The sequence below is a fragment of the Carassius carassius genome, chromosome 24 (genome assembly GCF_963082965.1).
Source record: "Carassius carassius chromosome 24, fCarCar2.1, whole genome shotgun sequence".
Classification (NCBI taxonomy): domain Eukaryota; kingdom Metazoa; phylum Chordata; class Actinopteri; order Cypriniformes; family Cyprinidae; genus Carassius; species Carassius carassius.
The window spans coordinates 30,322,025-30,344,789 of NC_081778.1; the positions used below are offsets into that span (position 1 = coordinate 30,322,025).

The following is a 22,765-nucleotide window of genomic DNA, read 5'->3' on the forward strand; positions in this document are numbered from 1 at the left end:
GCGAAGCGGTTCCGGATGGAGATGTCGAAGGCAGGAGGGGGAGAAGTCGTCGCCCGGGACCCGGCTCGCGTCCTCCGCTGTGGATGCACCCAGGGTCCGTGGTGTCCCGGCGTCGCAGTGAAGGACATCTGGGAAGATCGCGTCCTGGGTGCACCGGGCCTGTGCAGAGAAACACACGGAGTAGACGTGGTGGGACTGTTAGCAGATCGCTGTATACTTACCCCGGACTTGTGAGCGTCAGCCCGGGATGATTCCAGCGCGGCTCTCCGCTCTCTCAGCTGGGCCTGCCTCACCTCCAGGTCGCGAATCTGCTTTCCCACGGCCTCGAGCTCGAGCTGCACAGAGTGGAGACATTCATCCGCCATTAAAGCAAGTAACAGTGAGTACAGCAGTGGTAATGTGTGTGAATAGAGTATTAGCAATGTTAGCGCAGTTAGCTCCAACCACGCCGCTGATGCTAACGGGCTAAAAGCTAATAGCGGACCCGGGAGATCAAAATAAAACTAGTGATAGCGAGGCGCTCTGATTGTTTTTGTTGTAGAATACAATAGAGGATATATTCACACGTTATATAAACGGAAATGATTATGTATAAAATTGATTTTTGAGTTAAAAATAGTCAATGAAAAGAATATAGTGACGGAGCTCAAACGCAGTACAGCCGCCAACAACAAACAGGAAGTGACGTCCCAAGCAGTAAAAAAACTCCTCTTCTTGTGCCACATTAGAGTGAAGTGAAGCTGAGAAGGGTGTCCTGAAGAAATGGCAGGAGCAGGTGAGGAATTATTCATAAGAGTCCTTTGACAATATCTGTATGCTAGACAAACAAGAAGAAAAATACAGACAAAACAGCAATCGCTGAAGGAGATAAACAGATGGATATTTACTACCCATGTGCTTCACACAAGCTCAAGTGGAAAAAAGCAAGAAGAGGGGGAAGTGAGAAGTAAATCCTGCAGTAAAAAACACAAAGTGGTTTGCTGCTCTTAGTAGGCCATCAGACTGGTTTACCATAGTCCAGCTGGTCTGGCGTCCAACCATATATATATATATATATATACACACACACACACACGTTTCACTCATTTACTGATTCGTATATGTGTGTGGTCCCCAGAACACGATGAAATCATTATAATCTAAAATTAGATAAAAGCAGTAATATGTAAAAGATTTATCATAAAAACAAATTAAACATGCATTATATGAATCTCAAAGGATTTGTACATTTCTAAAGAACTATAAATTTTAATTTCTTTACTGTAGCTGTCAAAATATTTATAATGCATCTTCATCTACAAATGTATGAAAATGTCAAGGTCTCTTGTGCTCACAAAGGCTGCATTATTTTATTTTTTTTAGTATATAGTACAAACATTAATATTGTGAAATATTATCACAATTTAAAATAACTTTTATATTTTAAAATACTGCATGATTTGTTCCTGTGATGCACAGCTGAATTTTCAGCATCATCACTCCAGTCTTCAGTGTCACATGATCTTCAGAAATTTTTCTGATATGCTGATTTGCTTCTGTTGAAAAACGTTGTGCTGCTTCATATGTGGAAATTGATACATTTTTGTCAGGATTCTTTGATGAATAGAAAGTAAAAAACAAAAACAAAAAAAACAGCATAAAAAAGGCATTTTGTTTCACACATTCCTTGCTGAATAAAGGCATTAAGTTCTTGCTGACCCCAAACTTTTGAACAGATGTGTACGTGAGCTAAAATAAAATGTTATGAATTGGTACAAATTTAAACAAATACTTTTGAGCTCAAAAACCACACTGGAAGACCAGTGTAAACCAGTTAAGACCAGCAAATCACCTTAGGCTGGTGTCTTTTCTGGATTTTCCAATTTTCCTCACCAGCATTTTATGCTTACATGAGACTAATGTGTGAATACTGCACATTTCTAATGAGATGAGAAGAAAAAGAAAAAAAATGATCTCCAAGTCGCACCACATGGAATTCTGCAGTCTACAGATCTAAAGAGCTTTATGCTTAATTTCAAAATGTTTCATTTGTTCAATAACAGATGCCATGTGCTGATTACATAATATCTGGAGTTTTATTTTAATATGAGAACACCACAATCAATTACCAGCCATTCCCAGCATCATTATAAAACACCAAATGTTGCACATTGCTGATGGAATCGTCACTCAAAATCAACACAAAAACTAATTACAACCCATAAACATTTTACAGTGCTGCTTAGTTGTTTTCTGGGACCATATTGCAACAGCTACAAAACTCTGTGTGGTCTTTTTTTTTGGAGAGAGAAGTCAAATCAAGGGAACTTGCCAGCCGACGCGCCAGCTGGGGCCGGATATTGAAGAAATAGTGCAGTGCAATCCATAACTCTGTCCCCGAAATTACATTTCTTTCTCAGATAGAGAGCAGTTCACCGACTCAAAACCTAACATGGTCCTAAAACATTGTGTATTGAGGCGGTAAGATGGCTGGCTTGCTGAATTCCCTTCAAAGTTTTTTTGCTAACAACTAAAAGGCATTTATTCAATAAAAGTTTGAAAAATGCCAGAAAAGCGAACAGACCTTTGAGAGCCAAACACAGACCAGTTTTAAACATGCATTGAGACCTGCTGGAGGTCATGAGATTGGAAAGGAATTGCAACATTTATTTTGGCGCTGCTTGTTTTGGCAACAACTACCGTATATTTGCAATATATTTCTGCAAACTATGGCTCAAGCAATTTCTTAAATTCAAATAAAATAAGCAAGGGGAAATTCATGGAAAACATGGGTTCAATCAGACCAGATGTCTTTTGTTCATATGGACTTGTTTAAGATGTTGGCTGAAATTAGTCTTTCTTTTCCAACAGTACATATAGCGGGGCCCAATGTCTCTGAGGAAAATACTACAATAACTCTCTTTATGACCACCAAAATCCAGAGCTCAATGCAATTTCCTCAGGACCCTTTGTTTAAATTTGCCCCAAGAGAAAAGACATACTGTTCCCTTCATATCCAGCACTTTTAGTCATATGAATATGATGGGAAATGCAAATCAGGCAGCAGTATTCGGTTAATACTGCAAACCCCTCAACAAGGCCCATATTAAACAAACAAGCAAGCCCAATAATCAATTCCATATTCCTAATCCCATCCAAAATGTCATTTGTCTAAGTAAATGCTCTTCTAGCAAAAGTTCGTCACTGGTTCTCACATTTCTGGCACGTCTTCAAAGAGGTTTGTCGTTATCCAAAGCCTGGTCCTCCAGCACTCCAAGCACAATGAATTCTCTCATAAAACCCACCCAGGCTTGGATGGATGAAGTGTGTGAACCATCAGGAGTCCTGCAGCTGGGCTGTTGATTGTGAATGATGGGAAGATGAGACGATAATTACCACACCAGATCCGTGCTACACTTTAACAGACTGTTAGGCTTTTTTAAGAAAGTCAACTCCACCTGTTTTGTATTTCCAAGATTTTGGTTTTGTTTTTCCTTTGGCCAAACATATTGGTGACAAAAGCATTGCAAACATGGAAGACAAATAGATTGGCCCCCACTGCTCCCGTCTCCTGAGGGTTAGATGGAATTCCAGCAATCTTTGGCTCTCGGGTATTTGTCATCCTTCATCTACCCTTTGATCCCAGTGCAAATCTTTGCCTTCTCAGCCTCCAGCTCTGCACTCCCTCCCATTTTCCTTTTCGAATTAAGGCCAGGCTCTCACTGTAGACTCGCCCTGAGACCTTGAATGTCCTCTTTTCTGGAACCCCAAAAAACAATCAGGCAAGAGCAGATTCTGCATGGGAAAACAGAGAGGAATGAGGCAGATCTGCTTTCTTTAGCACACTCTCAACCTGCGCTATATTATTGGTGAGAATCACCATGTTGCTATACACTGCCAAAATGATGTCATGAAATGATGTCAGAACATTTTCTGATTATCATGGATCAAATGTGACAGCTTATTTTAAAAAGTGCCATTTTGTTCAACAACTATCAATGTGTGCCAATGATAGTATGTGAATTTCAGTTGGCCACAAACAAACAGGATGTTGAATTTGACTTGCTGAATAAAAGAGATAAATCAGTTATTAATATAATGTAGTTCCAATCCTTGGAACACACAAAAAAATAATAATAAAGTAGTACACTTTTTTTTTTCTTATATCTGAAATTTAAATTCCACTTACAATTTAGCATTCTGCTTCCTTCAAATTCTAATCAGATTAATAAATTGCTAAAGATTACAAAAAATACACATATATATATTTGACAATGAAGTCAAATGGATATGCAAGTAATCAAGACAGAAAGTAACAAACTGAATTTGTTTACATCCTAAATATACATATCAATTATGGATGCTATGTTGAGGCTCTATGTCATGCTTGCTTCGATAGTATTTCATATTATGCACAACTATTGCAGAAATATGAATTAAACCTCAAGTGCATATAAAAAAAATTGTTGATTAATAATAAATTGGCTGCATTTTCATTTATTTTTGCAATCACAACACAAAATCCTGGGGGAGGGTTGATCTGGCATTATGGTTGCATGTTTATAAACAATAGTAGAATTTAATTCCATTTTTATTTCCTTAAATTTAAATTCCACATTTTCAAAATTTAGGCTGTGCATAATATCTAAAAATACAGCAAGCACATATTTATCTGGCATAAAGCAACAAAGTAAAACATATTTGCAAATGAATTTATCAACAGAAGAAAAAAAACGAATTCACGCTTTTATTTATTTTTTTATCTATTTTGCCATTATGGTTACAGTAGTATGTTGAGACTTTGTGTCATGCTTATTATACTAGGTTTTCATATTATGCCGAAATAAGATCAAGCTATCACAAATAATGAATGTTTATTATTAAATGGATTGGTGGCATTTGCATTAAACTTGTTTGACTGCATGATCACCAAAACCTGGAAGGGCTGGTTTCAATGGTAGGAAGTTTGGAAACGACAGTAGAATGCTTTTTTTATTATTCATCTTTAAAGCCTTTTTCACTTTCTAGGTTTTCGGTGACCAAAAGCCAGTAAGGGATGATTTTTGACTGCGAAGATCAACACATGCCTGCACCGTGCTCTTTTGTGACTCCAAGTGCAATGCATGCATTATGCAAACAGTCACCATGACAACAGATGATAGGCATCATGAAAAGTAGATTACCTTTTTTTTTAAAATTTCAATGCGCTTTTATAAATAAATAAAAAACCACGCACAACTACAACAGTTATCAAGGCAAGCAAAAACATGTAAGCATTACAATACACAAAAGCATTTATAAGGATCATTTGAGGGGTGAATTTTCTCCAACAGAAGGATATTCTTTACAGTAAGTATTATTGCTGTGGCCACTATATTATAGATGAGCCTGTCCTGTGCCAAACCACAGGTCTATTGAGGAGTATGGTGAACGCCTTCTGGTTTTATCTAACGATGAGGTTATGAAGTCCGTGTAGGTTGTGTCCCAATAATATACTGGCTAACATATTAATCTCACAATTTTTGAAGATGAAAATCATATTAGTAAGTTTTAAACCTACTACTTGAGAACAGGAATGACCCCTCCGGATGAATAAAAGCAGCACAATCTAATTTCCTATAGCTATGTTGAATAAGACAATCAAATGCGTGAAGATAATGCGGTCCATATAATATTTATCCGATTATATTATTAGTCTACTCCAGGCATCGGGAACGAAGAGGAGCAATTATACTGTCATCCTGGTGCTCTCAGCCCTCCTGAAGGGATCCCATTAATCTCATCGAGGACTTCAGAGCGGGGCTGCAGAGAACACACATTTTTCTAAAGATCTCCCTGAGATTTTCTGTCAAAGCAATAACGTCACCCCGAGCTAATAACGAGATGAGCGCATGAGAAGTTTGCCTGCATCACTATGCGATGGACACAATTCTTTCAGAGATTTTATTTTTTAAATAAAAAGATACACTTTTAGTTTCTTTGGACTTTTGGATATTCAAATTCCATCTTGATTGCATTTCATTACATATAAATTCCACATTGAATTTTGCATTCTGATATTCAAATCACATTCAGAAACTGACAGTGCATAATACCTGAAAATGCTGCCAGCATAGAAACATTCAGCACAAGACTACAAAGTCAAATGTATTTGCTTATAAAGTAATCAACAGCTCATGTTCACAAAGTAAACAAATTTATTTATTTATAGTTATATGGTTATTGAGACTTTGTGTTATTCTTTTTATTCTGGTTTTTCATATTATGCAGTAATATTGAATAAATGAGACATCCAGCTTTCAATATGCAATGGACACCATTCCTTTTGAGACCATTTTCAAATATGGAGTAAAATACAACAACAAAATTTGGACATTGCCTCTGTAATGATCAAGAATCGTACAGCCATCAAAATGTAAGTAAAACAATCGATTATGTCCATGATCTGATGCATTTCAGAGTAAAAAAAGAAAATTCAACAAGCAAATATAAATAAAAAGTAGACCAGGAATTGATTTGATATTTAATGGAATTGAAGACCAACAAATCACAGCCAATCAGAAGATATCTGATGTGTAATATTAGGGCCTTATGATTTCTGTATTGTAAAAAAAATATATATATATTGTGGAATCCAGTTAATCCAGGACTTGTTTGCCAAAAAAAAAAAAAAAATTACTACATTTTCATTTGATTAAAAGATTAATTAAATTTTTAATGTTTCATGCCTTTATTTTATTACCACTGTTTTTAATACTAATAATTTCTATCAAATCAAAATGTCAGAAAAACTTAAATAGACACATACTTAAAATAGCACAGAAATAACAAACATAATAAAAAAAATCTTCAATTCCTAAAGTTGTATTAATTATTGTATGATTTTTATTATAAAAATTATCAAATGGATATTAGTTTTTTTTTTTTTTAACTTTGAATAAACTTGTTAAATTGTATAGTTCTCATGATTAATGATTACCTGAATTTAATTTAACCACTTGAACAGAAACCAGAAAATAATAGAATTTTGGAAAAATGAATAAAAAATAAATAAAAAAAAACAGATTTACATAATATGTAAGCATATAAATATTTGGCACAAAAAAAACTTAGTCAAACATATTTGCAAATCAAGCAGTCCACACAGAAGGAAAAAAAAAAGTTTAAAAAATAAACTGAATTAAGATTTTTTTTTCTCGGTTGAGCTTGCCACAGTATATTAAGACTGTGTCATGCTTGTTATAATAGTTTTCATATTATCCAGAAATATTCTGGAAATAAGCAAATTAACCCCAAGCTATATTTTGGACCAATGAGATTTCATTGTGGGCGGGGCTATAAATAGTGACTTACAAACTTGTCCTACAAAGTGAGTGAAGTGACATTCAGCCAAGTATGGTGACCCATACTCAGAATTTGTGCTCTGCATTTAACCCATCCGAAGTGCACACACACAGAGCAGTGAACACACACACACACTGTGAGCACACACCCGGAGCAGTGGGCAGCCATTTATGCTGCGGCGCCCGGGGAGCAGTTGGGGGTTCGATGCCTTGCTCAAGGGCACCTAAGTCGTGGTATTGAGGGTGGAGAGAGAACTGTACATGCACTCCCCCCACCCACAATTCCTGCCGACCTGGGACTCGAACTCACAACCTTTCGATTGGGAGTCCGACTCTCTAACCATTAGGCCACGACTTCCCAACAGATGGCTAGAAGAAAAACTCACATTAACACAGAAGAGATTCATTTTACGACTGTCACCATTTATCAGTTTACACCTGGTTAGACCGCATGTAAAACAAGCAGAGCGTCTTGCAGTGGCCGCAGACCTCTGAAAACTCAGCATGAGTCCACTGGGAAAGCTCAAACCCCACAATCATCTTGACTAACCACAACAGCAGAGCCTGACAGAGCTCTGGTCTGTTTAGAGCTCATATGAATTCATCAGTCACTTTCAAGAGCCACGTGTTAAACCAACTGACATTAATATATACACATTAAGAACAAGCTGGCGGAGCTGTAGAACAAACACAGACTCCAGATGTTTATCATCTCCATATGCATGAAAACTTTCAAATGCACCATTGCTCTTTTTTCCATTTTAAAACAATGAGCCCATGCTCCGCTGTATGAGAACCTGCAGTGACATTATTCAGGTATGATGCCTGTCATTCCCTGAAAAGATTAAAATAAAAAAAATGTTTCCAGAACCAGTGTTGGGGAAGCTTTTGGGAACTTGCTGCCGGGGAATATTTAAGCCTCTCAAACTACAATCAAAAAAGTAGTAGTAAAACCACAGTAAAAACAAATAAAAAGCAGCTACATTAAAGGGATATAAAATAAAAATAGATAAATAAATATAAAATTTATGCATTTAGCAGACGCTTTTATCCAAAGCGACTTACAGTGCATTCAGGCTATCAATTTTTACCTATCATGATATTTTAGTATTATTGCTATTGTGTTTATTTGTATTTAAAATCAGATAAAATTTTATATTACATTTGTGTACGTTTTAGTAATTTTTTAATGCACTTTCGTATTTTAGGCATTTTTATTATTTTAGGTTATAGTATGTTTGTTTGATTATTTATTTATGCAAAGGCAAAAAAAAAAAAATCAAGTTTTCATCTATTATTTATACTTTATTTCAGCTTTATTTAATTTAAAGAAAAAAAATAAACTTTATAGTTTTAGTTCACATCAACAAATTTTCATATGTATATTACTTAAAATTTTCACTTTACATGCAATAAATTATTTCTTTTTAAAAAATAACATTAATGCACTTATTTGTTATGGCACAAGTAAGACAAATAAATAAACTCCTGTGTCAACCACACAAATTAAAAAATTAAAATAAAAATGGTGGTAATGTGGTAATTTGTGTTAATCTGTTAACTATAACAGTCCTAACATATATTATAAATGAAATAATATAAATATAAATTACAACTGTTGCCATTTTAAATTCATGTAAAAGAGTGTGTTTGATTATTACGTTGCTGCGGTCTAAAAAAAAGAGCTACTGTAAAGCTACAGAAAAATGTATTCAAGTTATCTTTTAGTTAAGTTACTCCCTCAAACTGTGCAGAACCCCCTATTTCCTGCTGCGTCTGCCACGTCATATATTTTGCAACTCATAATGCGATGAGTTTCTTCCCCATGCAGCACTTCGCCGGTGTCTGCAGATGAATAGAGGAACCTTTCGATTTGACACAAGCTGTATTTAAAACATGTGCTTGGAGAACAGAACGCACACCGCAGGTAATGACAAGCGCTCGACTATTCATCACACAAACCTGTCAATGCAGCAAGTATGAAAAGTTCCAGCCTATAAACAATGAGTGTGAGCATTATTAAGAGCAAGAACATACTGAGTGGATATGCGTAGAAGAGGGTATGGTGTGGGTGTAGAAGCACCTAACTCTGGTTGTAAGCCTAAAACAGATATTTTCTGAAAAGTTATCTGAATTCTTTGGAATGTTGTTCCAGGAACATGTTTTACTTGGTGAAATCACCAGTCAAGCAGGGAAGGGATCAATCACAGATGCTAAAGGTGTGTTCAATCATATGGGAGCCATCTGGGACTCGTCACAGCTGATAACCAGCAGCATGGAAGAGTCACAGTGAGCCCACCAGAGCTCTGGTCACAAGATCACACTAAAGGAGACAGGCTGAGGAAAAAAAAGAGATGTTGAAGTAATGATATGTAGGAAGAGCTTTGACTAGCAATATTGACTACATATTCGGTCCGAGAACCAGCCAGGAAGAGACTTGATTGACATGTGACCAGTCAGAGTTTGTTTTGTTTTCAAAATTGACGATTCCACAATTACAGATTGTCAATGTGCAGAAAAACAGTTCCTTTTCAGGAACTCGAGCTGCGTCTAGCGCTTTGGGGAACGTCCCTGACGAGACCGACTCTGAATATCGTGTGCAATCCGTCCATCGGAAAGGCGTGACGTCACGGGCGGGGTGACGTAGCGACCAGGAAGCTATAAAAGCACGTGCCGTGCAGCTGGCCTCAGCTTCGAATCTGTCAGCAAGCGCTGTTTGTGCATGTCAAAAGTCTGTCCTGTTGGTCCTATTTATTGTTGTCTGTCCCTTAGCCATTAAAAGATCGCTAAAATAGCTCAATATGCCAAAACAAAAGCAAAAGACCTAACAAATGAAGGGCGATTCCAAGCCACGTTATAGATTGTGTGTTCCTCCCTGCCCTCGCTACATTACGAGTGGGGATACACACAGTTTGTGCGTGGCTTGCCTGGGATCGAAGCACGCTGAGTCGGCTCTCGAGGGGGCCGACTGCCCGCATTGTGAACGAATGCCAATGCGGACGCTTCGATCCCGCAGGGCTCTCTTCGAGAAGTTAGCCTTCGCAAGCGTTCCTCGCGATGCCGGTTCCGCTTTCGCCGAGGCGAAGCCGCGCCGGCATTCGTTGGGTTCGCAGATCGATCTGCTGGAAGGTATGGAGACGGGCACGTCCTTATCTCCTACCGTACCCACCAGATCTACCTGATTCCGGGGTTTGGAAGCCCGAGCTTCGGCTCTTCCCCCCGAGCGTCGGGCTTGACGCTCTGCCTTTCTTTCTCCGAGGAGATTGATACGGAGGGCGTCGGCGAGCTTGTAGTTGCACAAACAAAGTTGCATAAGCACAGTATAAAACAAACAGTGTCATTATACGGGCAGCCTTAGTGAGCAGCTATTTAATCTCTGAGGGGATTAATATTGTTTGTGTGACTAAGCTATTCGCGCGCTGTCGAGGCAACGCGTGTATTACATCATTTTCAGTTTTGATGTGAATTTTTCCATACCCGACCGCGTGTCTGGTTATTTTAACTCCATTTAATAAGCAGGAGTTGGTTCTATCACTTCAATGTGTACTTTATCACAATCTAGACCGTGTTTACTTGTCTGATTGTTTGATTTCACTAAATTCTGAGGAATTTGGATTGCATTAGATTCTGAGGAATCTAGTGACTGTTATCTAACTTCGAGAAGTTCAATATATCACTTCAATGTGTATTGTATCACAATCCAGACCGTATTTACTTGTCTGATTGTTTGATTTCATTAAATTCTGAGGAATATAATGACAGGTATTTGACTCATGAAGTTAGATGTACTGGAGGGACTGCTGGGCGGGAGCAGCCCCCTCCGCGTACAAACAGTCACTACTACAGAGGGCAGCCCCTACTGGGGTAGAGCGGTGTCCACCTCATTACACGGTGCCCGTCTCACCTCAGTGCCCTCGGGAGGTGGGTCTGCCATCCCTGCCGGAGTTTCAGGGTGCAGCGGCCTCCAGCGAGCACTACTCAGTTATTTCCGCCCGTGAGCGTAGCGGAGCTGGGATGCTCGCCTCCCCTTCGGGGGCCTCTTACTCCAGAGATCAGTCTCGAGAGACTGATTCCCTTAGTACATTAGCTAGCAGCGTGGAAACTACTGCCAATGTATCTCAATGGGTCCTGCGCACAGTGGAAAGACAATAGTCGGCCTCCTGCAGGCTCTGGTTATGGAACAAAAAAGTGAATACCCTTTTTAGGAAGGAGGCCATCGAGGTGGTCCCTCCTCTAGTCAGGGAGTCCGGGTTTTATAGCCGGTATTTCATAGTTCCAAAGAAGGATGGGGAGTTGCGTTCGATCTTAGACTTATGTCATCTAAACCTCTCAGTAATGTCACTGAAGTTCAAAATGCTCACTGTCAAACGGATTATAGCTCAAATCAGATCCGAGGACTGGTTTGTCACAATAGATCTCAAGACGCATACTTCCATCCTTCCACAACACAGGAAGTTTCTGAGGTTCGCTTTTGGGGGCAAAGCCTACCAATACTGAGTACTTCCCTTTGGCCTCGCACTCTCACCCCGCACGTTCACGCAATGTGTAGATGCGGCTCTGGTATCCCTCCGTATGCAGGGCATCCGCATTCTGAACTATATCGACGATTGGTTGATTCTAGCTCAATCAGAGCAGATGGCGGTTCGACATCGAGATGTCGTCCTCGCACACATGGGGGAGCTGGGTTTGAGACTAAACGCCAAGAAGAGTGTACTTTCTCCAGTTCAGAGAACCACCTATCTAGGCGTAGTGTGGAATTCGACCACGATGCAGGCACGCTTGTCTCCTGCTCGGATCGAGTCGATCCTCACGTCAGTCGAGAGAGTCAAAGAAGGCCAGTCGCTCACTGTCAAACAATTCCAGAGATTGTTAGGGCTGATGGCAGCTGCGTCCAACGCGATACCTTTTGGCCTGCTGCACATGAGACCCCTACAGTGGTGGCTCAAGTCCAAGGGCTTTTCCCCGAGGGGAAATCCACTTCGAGTTATCAAGGTCACGCGGCGGTGCCTTCGTGCCTTAGACATGTGGAAGAAACCTTGGTTCTTGAATCAGGGCACGGTGCTGGGAGCTCCTTGTCGCCGTGTAATGCTAGCGACAGACGCGTCCCTCACCGGTTGGGGTGCGGTCATGAGTGGCCACCCTGCCCGCGGTCTGTGGAGCGATCGCCATCTGACATGGCACATCAATTGCCTAGAGATGCTAGCAGTCTACCGAGCATTTAAATATTTCCTCCCAGACCTGAGAGGTCACCATGTGTTGGTGCGCACCGACAACACATCAGTGGTCTCTTATATCAATCACCAGGGGGGTCTGCGTTCACGCCCCTTGTACAAGCTGGCACACCAGATCCTTCTGTGGTCCCAGGGCAAACTCCTCTCGATCAGAGCAGTGTATATTCCTGGGAGGTTGAATGTGGGAGCAGACATACTGTCGAGGCAGGGGCCGAGGCCCGGGGAATGGGTACGATAATTCACCCTCGCCCGGAGTTGTGGAAGCTGTGGGTGTGGCCCCTGAGGGGGCACAACTGTTAGCAGCTGGTCTCTCAACCGAGGTTGTTGAGACCCTACTCCAATCCAGAGCTCCCGCTACGAGGAAACTGTACGCCCTGAAGTGGAAACTCTTCACTTCATGGTGCAGAGACCGCCAGCTTGACCCAGCAAACTGCCCAGTTGGTACAGTTCTGGAGTTTTTACAAGCCAGGCTCTCTGCGGGGTTATCCCACTCCACCTTAAAGGTTTACGTGGCGGCCATAGCTGCTTTCCATGTCCCTTTCAATGATCAGTCAGTGGGTAGACACCCCCTAGTTACACGTTTCCTCCGAGGTGCACTGAGGCTGAGACCTCCAGTACGGTCCCGTGTTCCCCCCTGGGATTTGGTTGTGGTGCTAGAGGCTCTTTGTAAAGCTCCATTCGAGCCAATTCAAGACATCTCAGACAGACATCTAACAATTAAAACTGCCCTGTTATTGGCAATCACCTCTCTAAAGAGAGTTGGAGATCTCCAGGCCCTCTCGGTGGCCCCTACCTACCTAGACTTTGCCCCTGGTATGGCCAAAGCATTCTTACACCCTCGAGCGGTTTATGTTCCGAAGGTTCCCTCTGTCACACCACAACCTATCGTACTGCAGGCCTTCTGTCCTCCTCCCTTTCGGGAGCCAGACCAAGAGAAGCTAAACTGTATGTGTCCAGTGCGAGCACTGGACGTATACGTCCACAGAGCTGCCCTGTGGAGAAAATCCGACCAACTGCTTGTTTGCTATGGTCCTTCTAACAAGGGTTCTCCTGCCACCAAGCAGACCCTTAGTCGTTGGATAGTCGAGGCTATCAACGTCTCCTATGAGTCCTCTGGTCTTCCCCCTCCTTTGGGGGCCAAGGCTCACTCTACTCGGGGTATGGCGGCCTCTAAGGCCTTCTCAGCAGGTGTGTCCCTCTTGGACATCTGCAACGCTGCGGGGTGGTCCACGCCCTCCACATTTGTCCGATTTTACAATCTTGACATGCGAGCCACGCCGGGCTCTTCTGTTCTCTCGTCTTAGCTGTGCTCTTCGGATCAGAATCAGAATCAGAATCAGAATGAGCTTTATTGCCAGGTATGTTCACACATACGAGGAATTTGTTTTCGTGACAGAGCTCCGCAGTGCAACATAACAGCGACAGAACAAAAAAACACAATAAGGAATAAAAAATACAAAAAAATACAAATAGGTGGGTAAGGATTGACAATATACAAATTGACAATGTATGGCAGGTATATTAAAAAGAGCATTTATGTATGTACATGTATATTATGTGGAAAAATTGTAACTGTACGCTAAGTATGTGTGTTTGGATAAATAAGTGTATGTTTATATAAATATAAATATAAGTAGTATAGTGTGTTCCATGTATGTACATGTATATTATGTGCAAAAGATTTACGTGTACGCTAAGTATGTGTGTTGGATAAAAAGTGTAGTGTATATAAATATAAATAGTGTAGTGTGTCCCACAGTTATTATCAGCTGTTCATAAGATGGATTGCCTGAGGGAAGAAACTGTTCCTGTGTCTGGTCGTTCTGGTGCTCAGTGCTCTGTAGCGTCGACCAGATGGCAACAGTTCAAAGAGGGAGTGTGCTGGATGTGAGGGGTCCAGAGTGATTTTAACAGCCCTTTTGCTCACTCTGGATAAGTACAGTTCTTGAATAGATGGGAGAGTTGAACCGATGATTCGCTCAGCAGTCCGGACTACCCTCTGTAGTCTTCTGAGGTCCGATTTAGAAGCTGAGCTGAACCAGACAGTTACTGAAGTGCAGAGGATGGATTCAATGATGGTGGAGTAGAACTGTTTCAGCAGATCCTGTGGCAGGTTAAACTTCCTCAGCTGGCGAAGGAAGTACAACCTCTGCTGGGCCTTTTTCACAATGGAGTCAATGTGAATGTCCCACTTCAGGTCCTGAGAGATAGTGGTGCCCAGGAACCTGAATGACTCCACTGCAGTCACAGTGCTGTTCATGATGGTGAGTGGGGGGAGTGCAGGGGGGTTTCTCCTGAAGTCCACGATCATCTCCACTGTTTTGAGCGTGTTAAGCTCCAGGTTGTTGAGACTGCACCAGACAGCCAGCTCTTTAACCTCCTGTCTGTAAGCAGACTCGTCACCGTCCTGAATGAGGCCGATGAGTGTGGTGTCATCTGCAAACTTCAGGAGCTTGACAGAGGGGTCCTTAGATGTGCAGTCATTAGTGTACAGGGAGAAGAGCAGTGGGGAGAGAACACAGCCCTGGGGAGCTCCGGTGCTGATTGTACGGGTGCTGGATGTGTATTTTCCCAGCCTCACTAGCTGCTGCCTGTCTGTCAGGAAGCTGTTGATCCACTGACAGACGGAGGTGGGCACGGAGAGCTGAGTTAGTTTGGGCAGGAGGAGGTTTGGGATGATCGTGTTGAAGGCAGAGCTGAAGTCCACAAACAGGATCCTCACATAGGTCCCCGGTCTGTCTAGGTGTTGCATAACATAATGCAGTCCGATGTTTACTGCATCGTCCACAGACCTGTTTGCTCTGTAGGCAAACTGAAGAGGATCCAGCAAGGGTCCAGTGATGTCCTTCAGGTGGGCCAGCACCAGTTTTTCAAATGACTTCATGACTACAGACGTTAGAGCCACAGGCCTGTAGTCATTTAGTCCTGTAATTTTGGATTTCTTTGGGATGGGGATGATGGTGGAGCGTTTGAAGCATGAAGGGACTTCGCACAGCTCCAGCGATCTGTTGAAGATCTTTGTGAAGATGGGGGCCAGCTGGTCAGCACAGGATTTCAGACAGGCTGGTGTAACACAATCTGGGCCTGGTGCTTTTTTCCTTTTCTGCTTCCTGAAGACCTGGCGCACCGCATCCTCGCTGATCTGTATTGCAGGTGTGGGGGAGAGGGGGGATGCAGGAGGTGTGAATGGTGAGAGCGCTTGATTGGAGAGGTGTTCAGGGTGGGTTGCAGGAGTTGTGAGTGGTGTGAACAGTTGTTTGGAGAGGCATTCAGGGTTGGTTGCAGGAGTTGTGAATGGTGAGAGCGGTTGATTGGAGAGGTGATCAGGATGGGTTGCAGGAGCTGTTAATGGTGTGAACGGTTGTGTGGAGAGGCATTCAGGGTTGGTTGCAGGAGCTGTGAATGGTGTGAACGTTTGTTTGGAGAGGCATTCAGGGTTGGTTGCAGGAGTTGTTATTGGTGTGAACGGTTGTGTGGTGAGGTGTTCAGGGCAGGTGATGGGTGTTCTTTCAAACCTGCAGTAAAACTCGTTCAGATCGTCTGCCAGTCGTTGATTTTCCACAGTGCTGGGGGGTGGTGTCTTGTAATTGGTGATCTTCTTTAGGCTTTTCCACACTGATGCGGAGTCGTTCGAAGTGAACTGAGTCCTTATTTTTTCAGAATAATTCCTCTTTGCCACTTTGATCTCCTTTTCCAGTGTGTATTTAGCCTGTTTATACAAGACATTGTCCCCCTTCACGTAAGCATCTTCTTTGGCCTGACGGAGCTGTCTGAGTTTTGCAGTGAACCACGGTTTGTCATTGTTGTAATTTAGTTGAGTCTTGGTAGGAATACACATATCCTCACAGAAACTGATATATGATGTTACGGTCTCTGTGAGTTCGTCCAGATCAGTGGCAGCAGCTTCAAAAACACTCCAATCAGTGAGGTCAAAACAAGATTGTAAATCCTGCTCTGCTTCATTAGTCCATCTTTTTACAGTCCTTAATACAGGTTTAGCTGATTTTAGTTTCTGCCTGTAGGTCGGTATAAGATGAACCAGAAGGTGATCAGAATGTCCCAAAGCTGCTCGTGGAACAGAGTGAAATGCATCCTTTATTGTTGTGTAACAGTGATCCAATATATTACTGTCTCTTGTGGGACAAGTAACATGCTGTCTGTATTTTGGCAGTTCACGGGAGAGATTGGCTTTATTAAAGTCCCCAAGAATGATTAAAACAGAGTCTGGGTGTTGTTGTTCTGTCTCTGTGATCTGCTCAGCGAGTTTCTGTAAAGCTGAGCTCACGTGCGCTTGAGGAGGGATGTAAACACTCACCAGAATGAACGAATGAAACTCCCGCGGCGAATAGAACGGCTTGCAGTTAATGAAGAGCGTTTCGAGATTTGAGCAGCACGTCTTCTTTAACACAGTTACATCTGTACACCACCGTTCATTGATGTAAAAGCATGTCCCGCCGCCGCGCGATTTCCCCGTTGATTCTGCGTCGCGATCCGCTCTAAACAGCTGAAAGTCCGGCAGATGGAGCGCGCTGTCCGGTATGGTGTCATTCAGCCAAGTTTCCGTGAAACACAGAGCAGCAGAGTGGGAGAAATCTTTATTTGTCCGAGAGAGCAGAAGCAGTTCGTCCGTTTTGTTGGGTAGAGAGCGGAGATTTGCCAGATGGATGCTAGGCAACGGATACACACTAGGCAGGGATTTGGAAGTCTGGCAGCGTTGGCACATCGTTCCCCAAAGCGCTAGACGCAGCTCGAGTTCCTGAAAAGGAACGCCTCAAGGTTACGTATGTAACCCTAGTTCCTTGAAGGAACGAGACGCTGCGTTGCAAAGCCATACTCCCGGCACCCCTGCCGGCGCTTGCTTCCCTACTCGAAGCTGAGGCCAGCTGCACGGCACGTGCTTTTATAGCTTCCTGGTCGCTACGTCACCCCGCCCGTGACGTCACGCCTTTCCGATGGACGGATTGCACACGATATTCAGAGTCGGTCTCGTCAGGGACGTTCCCCAAAGCGCTAGACGCAGCGTCTCGTTCCTTCAAGGAACTAGGGTTACATACGTAACCTTGAGGCGTTATGGTGAACGATACCTGGTCCATCAACAATGAAAATATTTGCATAACTTAGATTTTATAACTGCTTATTTAAAAATAGCAAATAGGCTCTATTTAAAGGGTTAGTTCACCCAATTTGCAAAATTATGTCATTAATAACTCACTCTCATGTCGTTCCAAACCCGTAAGACCTCCGTTTATCTTTGGAACACAGTTTAAGATATTTTAGATTTAGTCCGAGAGCTCTCAGTCCCTCCATTGAAGCTGTGTGTACGGTCTACTGTCCATGTCCAGAAAGGTAAGAAAAACATCAAAGTAGTCCATGTGACATCAGAGGGTCAATTAGAATTTTTGAAGCATCGAAAATACAGTTTGTTAGAAAACAAAGGGATGATGCCATGATCCTTTAGAAATCATTCCAATATGTTGATTTGCATTTGTTCTGCTTAATATTTTTGTGAAAACCATGATACAAAGTTATAGGATTCTTTGATAAATAGTTCAAAAGCGCATTTATTTGAAAGTTTTGTAACATTATAAATTACTGTCACTTTTGATCATCTGAATGCTTCCTTGATTAAAATATTCATTTTCGTTAATAAAAAAAAACAAACGGAGGTTCCCAAATTAAATGAAATCAATTTCACTGAATGGCGATGGAACTGCGCCTTGTTTTAAAGTTGAAACTTTACTTGCATTTAATATCCTTTTTATCTATATTAATGTGATGTCTCAACTCTGACCCAAAAACAGTCAAATGAATATTAGAAAATTTCCAGTTGTTAACTTAAACTCTGATTGGATGAGCAGCAGTCGTACGCTGCCCCTCTATCACAGCTCATTAAAAAGACACTTGTGCATTCAGTGGGTGTACCTAGACCAGGAGAACTGTACAGGGATGTGAAGAAAGAGGAAACGGCAGAGAGTGAGTTAGCGTTCATTACACGTTCCACTACCGCCAACACAGCCCATCTCAGAGCTCCCACCATCAGTCACAGTGACACTGTCCTCACTGCAGTCCTGTAGACACGGACCATCACTCTCACAAAGCCCTGTCCCCCACGGCCCACAAACATTACTTGATACACACCAGCAGCCCAGGCATATCAAATCGAGGCAGCCGAAACACACTAGGGATCGCTCTATAGCAAAATCTCAGTTTCAGTACTATGTGACATTCGCTTACTTACTAAGAGCAACATGTTACAAAATAGCTGACAAATAAATATATACCGGTAATGAGGGCATGGATTGTGATGTAATATTTATGAATAAAGTAACATTTATGAAATAACTTTACATTACCTGGAAAGGAACGCAGTACCTACATCTACAGCCCTGAATGTCAGTGAAGACCTCGTCAACTAGACGAAACCTGGAGACAGATCCCCTGTGAAGACCTTGTCAACTAGACGGTCATCGGCACAAGCCCACGAGATCCAGACGAGTCCTCTGTACAATCTGTCTTCACGTTGCATCAGTCAAAACGTTTCTTTTAGTTCAGTTCATGGATCTCTCTCCTAGTGAGCTGATGATTTGAATCAGGTGTGTTAAATAAGTGGGTCCCCAGGACCAGGACTTAGAGAATCGTTTAGGATAAAGTGATTCACCAAAAGTTTGATTCACCAGTGCAAACATATGTTTGCGATGAAGTGATTCAGTATAATTAATCAGACTCTCAACATAAGAGAAAGATAATTATTTAGGGCGAGTGATTCATTTAAATACTTTTGACTCTTTAATGCAACATGAAAACACTAACTCTAACCTAAGTCTATAGGCAAACCTGACATTAAAAACAAAGATGTAGTGTCTATCACTGCTTTCTCTTTTGATGGCGGGTAAAAATTCTCATTTAGGTGATTGTCTCAGCATGTTTTTAAATTGCATTTTCAGATATAGTTTAGAAATGTTACAATATTAAAATATTGTTGCTGTTTTTTTTATTATTTATAGAATAGAATGTAAACCGAATAAAATAAGAAGTGTATTCAACTGGACCACACAATAAAGTACAAAAAGAAGAAACAAGGTAAAACCAAGCAAAAGTATCTTAGTTGATCAGGACAGATGTAGCTACTCAAGACCTCTTCCACAATAACAAATACATTGATTTCTGAAATCAATACCACACCTGACTTCATCTTGCAAGGTAAACTATTGAACAGCTGACGTGCCGTTTCTTTCAGTGGAGTTACCGAATCAAACTGTACCACAGATTCAAGCCTGACAAATAGCTGGCTGACCTTTGGTATAATCACACCTTGCATTTGGATGGGATCCTGTGCAGTTAGCATTGCCGCTAAGCTCATCATCATTAATTATGACTCGCCTATCAATATGTAATTATCTTCACTCTTCAGCACTACAGGGGCAGGAGGTATATAAAGCCACTTCTCTGCTCTGGCTTTTCCAACAGCGGCTTTCAGTGCATGCCGCTTACCGATAGCATATAGCTCATTTGGCATCTATAGTTTGGCAAGGAGATCATGATTGCATTACCTCTTTTCCCAGGTGGGAATACGGCAGCTGTGCCCTTCAACAGAAGCACTTAACCTGAATTGCTTCGGTAAACACCAGCCTGTGTAAATGGAACATGAGGAAAATGCAGCCTCAGGGTTACCCGGACCAAAATCTAATTGCTTAGAAGTTGCTCTTTCATAGTTCAGGAGACTTAATGGGGTTCTCGTTTATGTTTCATTCTAGTATGAACTTCATCTCAGATGTTGCTCCTACACTCTTAAAGGAAAAGTTCACCCAAAAATGTTAAATTAACTCACAATATGTAGATGATTTATTTTTTTTTTCATGGAGAAATGTAACATACCATCATTTGCTCAGCAATGGATGCTCTGTAGTGAATGGGTGCCATCAGAATGAGAGTCCAAACGGCTGATAAAAACATCACAATAATCCACAAGTAATCCACACCACTCCAGTCCATCAGTTAACGTCTTGTGAAGTGAAAAGCTACGTGTTTGTAAGAAACAAATCCATGCTGCTTCAACTTTAAACCATCACTTCTGGGCATGATCCATAATAACAAGTCCTTCAGGGAAAAAAAGTAGATCCCCTGTTGTTCTCTCACATCAAAGTCCACTGATGTATTTGTTTGGGACTGTTTCCACTTGTAAACAGTGATTAATGTGTGCGTATTTCTCTCCTGATTCAGATTGGAATGAGGAGAGGTCATGCAACTCATATTTTAGTCAGAAGCAATGGTTTTAAGTTAAAAAAAAATTATTGATTGAATTGATTCTAACAAACACACTACTTTTCACTTCCAAGGATGTTAATTGATAGACCAAAGTGGATAGATCGTGGATTTTTTGAGGATAATTATTATTTATTTAGATTTTTTTGAACATATTGTGGAATGTAAAGGTTCCATGGATGTTAAAGCCTCTTCATTGGCACAATGCATGAGGAAAAATTTTGAGTTTTTTGACTAAAAGAGTTGCTGTTGATATATATATATATATATATATATATATAATGTGTATAGCAGCTAAAAAATTTGACAAGAAAATTATCAGTGCATATTGAGATCTTTTACGTTTGGCCAAAATACACATAATTATCACAATATTTTAGCCATAATGACATTGGATATTTGATGTGATGATATAATGAACTGTTTTCATTAAGTTCATTAAGTTTTCATTTCAGAAATATGGTCAGTTAAAGCTATCCTGAACAATGTCTTGCCAAGTTAAGAGACTGTTTGAAATTCAACTAAATTTATGCATTTAGCAGACACTTTTATCCAAAACGACTTGCAGTGCATTCAGTCTATCAATTTTTACCTATCATTATCAGTTTGAGACTGTTTATAATTTAAGAGGTAACTTTTTTTAGGTGGCAAAGTGGGAATAGGACAGTTACAGAGGAAATATTCCAGAGATGGAAACACATGATCTCACATGTGCATACCTTCCCGGAAAGAAACCTCTTCTTTTGTCTTTGCTGTTTATCTTCTCTACAGCTCCATTTATAGTGATCCAATAACAGCCCCAAACAAATTTAAAAGCCTGTTAAAAATTGACATTTTTGGGACCTTCTTATGGGTCTGGCAAACCAAGTGAAGACCAAACTAAATATTAATGATGATTATTTGGAAAAAATCATATGGTGATTATCATATTTCTCATTAAGCTTATGAATGATATGAAAGTATGGTCCCTCACTGAATTTTTTTTATTTATTTAGCTCAAAAACTAATTTAAATTTAAACTCATATCATTTTTTTTTCATCATTTTAATGCTAAATATTCCCCATTTAGCTTATGAATAATATGCATGAATCAATGCATATGTGCCTTAATTGGAACATTTTGAAAGTTTGTTTTTAAGTATTTATCAGGCTCATACCATTTGTGCAAATATATATTTAAAAGTATTTATTAATATAATTTAAATAATATGATTTACATCATGTAAATAGACATTACTTACATATTTTTAAATGTATTTGCATATAATTATTTATGAATTTTAATGTATTATATTCCACATTTAGATGATAAATAATATACATAAATCAATTCATATCAAAAATATTTATCTGGCTCAAAACAATTGTTTATATATTTTAAATAATAAAATTTATATTAAGTAAATATACAAATTATATATTTTTTTTAAAAAGTTAATTACATATAATTTAAAAAAAACATTTTATTTTAAATTTGTCATTTAACGTATAAATAGTATGCATGAATCAATGCATATGTACCTTCACAGTTATGGTTAGAAGTATTTATCTGGCTCAAAACAATATATATATAATATATATATTTACATAATATTATTTATATTCTTTAAATATACAAGATTACATGCTTACATATTTATTAGATAACATATATTTACATCCACTAATCGCATATTTTTGCATAATCTAAATTATAAATAAATGTGTGTATATAGATACACATGTTGCAAAAAGTGTTGTTCACTGGACTGAAAGAGTCATTCAGCTGCTAAAAATAAATAAGTAGAACGTGTGCACGTAATGCTTTTATTTAAAAATGCAACTGAAGCAAAAATCTATTATTTTTCCATTGTGTATTTGCACAATGCTGAGCACCAAGCATTCTTGCGACCTGTCCTTCCGTTAAGAGCACGGACGCTCCGAGGTCAATTAGCTGTATAGTCTCTGCTA

At 40.3% G+C, this 22,765-nt stretch overlaps 1 protein-coding gene across 1 annotated transcript in view; it reads right to left on the reverse strand.

Moving 5' to 3' along the window:
• The window catches only part of LOC132103424 (zinc finger protein 385D-like), a 93,879-nt gene extending 74,827 nt beyond the window's left edge, over positions 1 to 19,052 (reverse strand). Inside the window, exon 1 of the mRNA XM_059508521.1 lies at positions 18,907 to 19,052. The gene's annotated coding sequence lies outside the window, so the exon portion shown is untranslated. The remainder of the gene's footprint in view (positions 1 to 18,906) is intronic.
• Positions 19,053 to 22,765: the final 3,713 nt, after the last annotated feature.